The sequence below is a fragment of the Solanum tuberosum genome, unplaced genomic scaffold, assembly GCF_000226075.1.
Source record: "Solanum tuberosum cultivar DM 1-3 516 R44 unplaced genomic scaffold, SolTub_3.0 scf00058, whole genome shotgun sequence".
NCBI lineage: Eukaryota > Viridiplantae > Streptophyta > Magnoliopsida > Solanales > Solanaceae > Solanum > Solanum tuberosum.
In genome coordinates, this window is record NW_006238982.1 from 520,614 (window position 1) to 527,297 (window position 6,684).

At 32.6% G+C, this 6,684-nt stretch overlaps 1 long non-coding RNA gene and 1 pseudogene across 1 annotated transcript; both read left to right on the top strand.

Moving 5' to 3' along the window:
- Window positions 1-2,231: 2,231 nt before the first annotated feature.
- On the top strand, window positions 2,232-2,787 carry LOC107060073 (uncharacterized). The gene is made up of 2 exons (XR_001473128.1): window positions 2,232-2,318; window positions 2,531-2,787. It is a non-coding gene; the product is annotated as an uncharacterized lncRNA (long non-coding RNA).
- Window positions 2,788-4,194: 1,407 nt separating this feature from the next.
- On the top strand, window positions 4,195-4,478 carry LOC102597061 (mitochondrial import inner membrane translocase subunit TIM8-like; annotated as a pseudogene).
- Window positions 4,479-6,684: the final 2,206 nt, after the last annotated feature.

The following is a 6,684-nucleotide window of genomic DNA, read 5'->3' on the forward strand; positions in this document are numbered from 1 at the left end:
GAGGAAGACCACACGGAGGTTTTTGAAATGGGTTTTAACATCTATGACCCAAGAGATGGAGGGGTGATAGACATGTCTCCCAAACGCGGCCCCGACAGGTCTCCAGATTACCATCCAGGGCCATATTATGATGGGGACGATGACGATGATGATGCTCTAACCTGGCCGTAGATTCGTCTTTCTCCTTTGAACTCTTTTCATAAGCTTCTCAAAGTGCCATGTGGCCTATCCCTATTGTATGCCTTATGACCCCCCCCCCATACTTTCATTTCTTATGTTTTTGATTGCCTACCTCAATGTAACATCCAAGATCAATGAAGTTATGTTTGCTCCAAATCTAAAATGTGTTTAAATGGATATTTTACTATCAAACTGATTGCAACGTAGGCCTACTTTAGGCAAAAAGAAGTTCTATATTAGGACACGTTTTGAATGTCGCTAAATTGGCGTATACATGTGTTACACTTATATTTGTTACATCTTCTAATATTTCCCAAACTAACATAGTTTCCTTTTCTTTTTCATCATTTATCCCCAAATGTACATTTATTTGTGTCGACTTGCAAACTGGCTGACTCACGATACAACTGTCGATCAAAAGGAAAGATGATTGATAAAGACGATTTCAACGTTGCTGCAAACATAATGATACATATCGAGAACCTCGAAGGTTCTCGAAACATGATAGACATCCAAAATGAAGAGAAAATGGCTCGCATGGAGCAAGAACTCGAGATCTTAAGGGAAGAATTATGCCAAGTGCGAGACTTGGACAAAATGTCGGCTACCACTTTCCCTACTTTCAAGACGCCTATCTAATTTTCAAAGGATGACTTGCCTTCTACCGACTTGCAAAATCAGCCAGAACAAACTCAACACGCTCCTGCTCACGATTGAGTTCCACCAGCTTCTCCAACCGCAGTTAGGACCGTTCCCAAACTTTCCAATCGCGACCCTACCATACCTACAATGCAGTAGATACTTGGGGCACATGTTACCGCTCCCTATGAGCCACATGTTCCACCCGTATATCCCGTTGGAGATCCTACCTTCACAATGCCAGCAATGGTTAATATCCCGTATGATGTCGATCAGTATGCAGAAATGGAGAAAGATACCCAGCTGAAAAAAATGCATCGATAAATGCCCAACTTCAGGGTCTAAGAAAGGCATTGAAAAGCTTACAAGTTACTAGAGGAACGGAGAGTTTGGATTATGATGACTTGTGCATCCATCCAGACATTGACATGCCGGTAGGGTACAAACCACTAAAGTTTGACATGTTCGATGGAAAAGGTGACCCTCACGCACATTTAAGGGCATACTGTGACAAGTTAGTCGGTGTAGGGAGAAATGAGAAGTTGAGGATGAAGTTGTTCATCCAGAGTCTGGAGAAGCATTGACCTGGTATACCCGCCAAGACCTTCGCAAATGGCGTGACTGGCAGGAAATGGCTGAGGACTTCATGACTCGTTTCAGATTCAATACTGAAATTACTGCTGACAGATTCTCATTGGCCAATATACAGAAGAAGCCATCTGAGAATTTCCAAGAATATGCACGACGTTGGAGAACTGAGGCCGCAAGGATGCAACCACCTTCACAACCATCGCAAACACACAACTTGTGATTTCAGCAACACCACCTCTTCGTCTTGCAATCTGGCTCATCCAATTCACTTCAGTTTCCCAGTTTTGTATTTGTCTTTTGTGCCCCAACCATTATAGCATACAATTCCATATCTTCTTGGTCACACTACATTCAAAGAATAAATGCGAGAATGTTTCTAAGTGTTGGCTACAAAAGACAATCAGGGAGGACAGTGATTCCAAATTTCTGCAATCTCTCAACTGTTGCTAGTCGTTTCTGTATAGCCAACCATAGAATGAATTTATATCTAGGATGTATCTTTGGATGTAAAGCAAGATGTTTCCAGGCTACTTTGGGATTAACATGCATTAAATTCACATACATCTTTCGGATTGAAAATCTATCCCCAAGTCGGGCTTTAACAAGTTGTTGTTGAATTGTCCCATGGCTTCCTAGTCTGTTTATTAACTGATCTCTAGATTCCAGTACCTTCCTCACAACCCATGAAGGTATCTTTGTCCCAACACCAGATGTTTGTTTTGTTGAACCAATCATATATCTTCCTTTTTTTATTTTCCTTCTGGAAAAATTGGTACACTTATGTATTCAATGAAATGTTAAGTTTTGTATTTCGTAAGTATCAAAATAATCAATTTAATGTTTTTTCTCAGGCTAACATGATCAAGAAGACTGGAACTACCGTAGTTGGCACAAATAAAAAGAAGTGGGTATGTTTGAAAAAACTACAAGATCTTTCTTTTTTTTAAAAGGTAGGAAAATTTCATGTATATAATTACTGCTTTTGCATCAATTCCTTAATATGTTTGTTTTTAGAAAATTCAATTAGTCATTTTTGATATCTCAATTTGTTCTATTTAACTAGGATCTAATTTCTATTATTATATAGTTATAAATTTTCTTATGTGCATTTCTTGTGCAGAATTTTCAAGGAAATTGAGGTCAAGTATCGACTTCAACGTGCTCGACTTTTGGATAGATGATTTCATAAAGATTTATTGCAAATTTACTGGAGATTTTAATTCCATTTGAATTAGGAGTTAATTAGTTGGTTTTATGTTGAGATTATTACATTTAGTTAGATTTCAATTTTACTTGAGATAGAAAAGATAATTTGTTTTGACATTGTTTACTTTTACAGAAAACTTATTATATTGCTATTTTGTTCTTTGATTATAATATTAAAAAATATTTGCTTTATATAATATTTCTTGCTTATCACGAAGAAGATAGTTTTGAATGCACAAATTGTTTGTATGTATTTGTGTCTTGAGAAAAAATATATATAGATTTTCTTGGATGTTTAAGAAACTTGGTAGCGACATTAGAATATTAATATGACATTTAGCAAAATATAAAATAATGTCACCAATTTTTATGACATTCAATAATAGCATTTGTTGACACTAACTAAAGTGTCAGAAATTTTGATGTGACATTTTATAAATGTCACTAGTGTCTTGAAATTTGTTTTACCATCATTTAATTTAAATGTCAGAAAGTGTAAGTGATATTTCATAAATGTCGAAAAAATAAATGTCATATATCTCATACTGACATTTACCTAAATGTCAAAAATAAATGTCATATATCTCATACTGACATTTACCTAAATGTCAAAAATAAATGTCATATATCTCATACTGACATTTACCTAAATGTCAAAAATAAATGTCATATATCTCATACTGACATTTACCTAAATGTCAAAAATAAATGTCATATATCTCATACTGACATTTACCTAAATGTCAAAAATAAATGTCATATATCTCATACTGACATTTACCTAAATGTCAAAAATAAATGTCATATATCTCATACTGACATTTACCTAAATGTCAAAAATAAATGTCATATATCTCATACTGACATTTACCTAAATGTCAAAAATAAATGTCATATATCTCATACTGACATTTACCTAAATGTCAAAAATAAATGTCATATATCTCATACTGACATTTACCTAAATGTCAAAAATAAATGTCATATATCTCATACTGACATTTACCTAAATGTCAAAAATAAATGTCATATATCTCATACTGACATTTACCTAAATGTCAAAAATAAATGTCATATATAAAATAAATGTCAGTAAACAAATTTGTGACATTTAAACATCATAATACGACATTTAGAAAATGTCGTTGTATCTCCACTTTCTTGTAGTGTCTATAGTTGACTAATTTGGACAAAGATCATAGTCCATAGTCAAATATATAGCTCCACCTAATTATTTGCTTCAACGAACTCCTTTAGAATATTTTTCTTCAAACCTTGAGAACCCAACTGATGTTAGTATAAAAGAAAAATCTCTATTTCATAATACTAGCAGCATATACCTTATACATTCAACATTCAATTCTAAATTTGCATAAATAATAACTAGATTAATCATTTTATTGTTTTTAACAACAATTCCTTTTGGATCTGAATATGACCTTTAGATGTTCTAAAACCTTAACAACAGATTCAAAAGGAGACATCTTTTCAAATTTTACTGCTGCTTCTCCAACTACAAGGAAAATCTAAATCAAGAAATCTTAACCATTTTCACGAAAATCAGAAAATAATATTTGTTCCCCAAAAGTTGCATGGATCCTTCAACATTTAGGTCTCCCGTATTGGAGCAACTCTTCAATCAAGAGAAGGAAAGGGTCATAGTCAATAAAGTAATTGCAAAGCTTACAAGTTCCTGCTAGGACAAATGCGTGACTGGTACTCCTAGAAGCAAGTTCAGCTCTAGTGAATTTAATTGTTTAAGTCATTGTGCACAACGATAGATGGAGATGAGTATGATCATAATGAAACGATTTCAGAGCATGCACCGAAGAAAGATTGACCTTATAAAATGGACTCCATAATCTTTTTTGGTTCCTTCAAAGTTCAAACTTCAAAGAAATTTGAAAGAAAACGTAGTAAAATTTTCTTATTGCACAATACAGTTTATGTGGTGTTATTGATGTTATACGTTACTAAATGATGAGAGATGCTCTAATTTTTATTTTAAAAACAAGAAAAAGCTACAAGAGCAATTAGAAGTGGTCCATTTGAATTTGAAGAATAACTATAGAGCAAAAAAACTCACCATTCATATTCAAATCCTAAGTCAAGTATCCAAAAATATCAATCTCCCCACCCCAAAAGTCATAGAAAAATAAATTACTTCTTTATTCAATAATCCAAATCCTAATATCTCCATGCATCTTTCTTACGTTGAGGAAACTTTAACACAAGACTAAGAACATACATTGCTACACTCTGTCGTTTCTGCAGAACCCTCTAAAGTAGTCGATGTCGTAACCTATAATCATATTCTTAAAAAAAAAAACCTTTTTAAATTGATACTCAAGCTGATAATTTTTGTAATTGAATATTTGATTTCTTGTGGGAATTCACAAATAACAATTAAGTCAATGTTTTTCTCCAACGACAGAGTAATTGACTTGCGGAAGAGAAAATAAATCTAACCACACTTATAAGTAGTAGAAACATAATAATTGTTAGTTCATAATGAAGAGATATTTTTACATGATAAAGTGTTTACCTTATTAGTTGAGGTCAACTCACTGACAATTTCTCATATGAATATTTTCGTGAATCCAATGTAGCCATTTCATGGAGAGTGTTTCGGAATACTTGTTTTTCTATACCTATCATCAAGTAGAAAGTTTGCAATAATGCATGATATATTGGTAAGCATCCTATTGTGAGATACACCACTTTTAAGGAAATTAAACACACATTGCTTGAAGTACAATATTGCTAACATAGTCAAAGAAAGAGCTTCCAAACACATTACTTTTCTCCAATCCTTTTTAATCCTTTCCACATGATTCTCATTCATTGACTCATTTTGCTTTCTCATGTACAACTATGAAAAGAAAAAATCACAATAAGAATTCACCTTAACTAATTAATTGGATAAATGTTGGCAACAATTTTAGCAGAATGTGTTTTGTAGTTTATATATCTAAATATTCAGAGGGGAGAAGGGGAGGAGGCACCAAAATTTTAATAGAAAGCAAATAAGTAACAATGCATATCACCCAATATTGATAGAGCAAGCTAACTTTAAAAAAGAAAAATATTTTAGTTTCCTCCTTGTAATACCTATCTTTAACACATCTCTAGATCTCTAAGACAAAGAAATTGAATTCTTTCTTCTCTACAACAACCACAACAAATGTAATTTTTTCCAAGTTTGTAAAGTTATAATTCAAGAACACAATGAAAAAATGATTTGCAATCTATTTGAAGAATCCATCTCTTACAATCACAAACATGAAATGGGTGGAATTTTACATTTTGGAGGTGATATAGCAAATACTGAACAATTAACATGAATGAGTGCCGACATCAAATTTGCGTGTCGACATCGCCTCAACCGAATTGACTCTACATTCACTCCGCCACAACTCAATTTCTATGCCCTGATTCAGAACATTCAAAGAAATAAAAAAATAAAAAATACAAACTAAAATTAGAGGAAAAGAATCTTACCATATCAAGTCTTAATCAAAGCATTGAAAGAGAAGTAAAAAGTAGTGATTTTAAGGTCTGAACGAATTGAAGAAGGTGAGAGTTAAATGTGAAATTTTGGGGAAAAGTACAAAGAGGGAAATATTACCGCTTTATTTTCACTAACAGTTGAGAAAGATTAATTAATTTAAGGCGACAATTAAAGACACGTTGTTGAGAAAGTGAAATATTTCTCCAACAATGAAAAAACTTTTAGTAACAGTACAAATGTTTTGTTGCAAATTTAATTATATTTTAAATTTATTATTTTACTTATATAATATGGCAACAAGATTATAATATTTGGCAATAAAAAAAACTAATTAGGTTTCCAATTCATACCCTTTTCAAGAGGTATGGATTAGAGATGTGGAAGATACATTGGTCGAAGCTTCTTTCAAGAAGTTTTCATTTCTTCAAGAACTTCACGTTAAAAGTTTTAGTATATGGCAACAATTAAATTACGTTGTTGCCATTTTCTTATATTTAGCAACAAAATTATGATTGTTGAGAAAAAGTTGTTGCTAATTCTATATTTTCTTGTAGTGT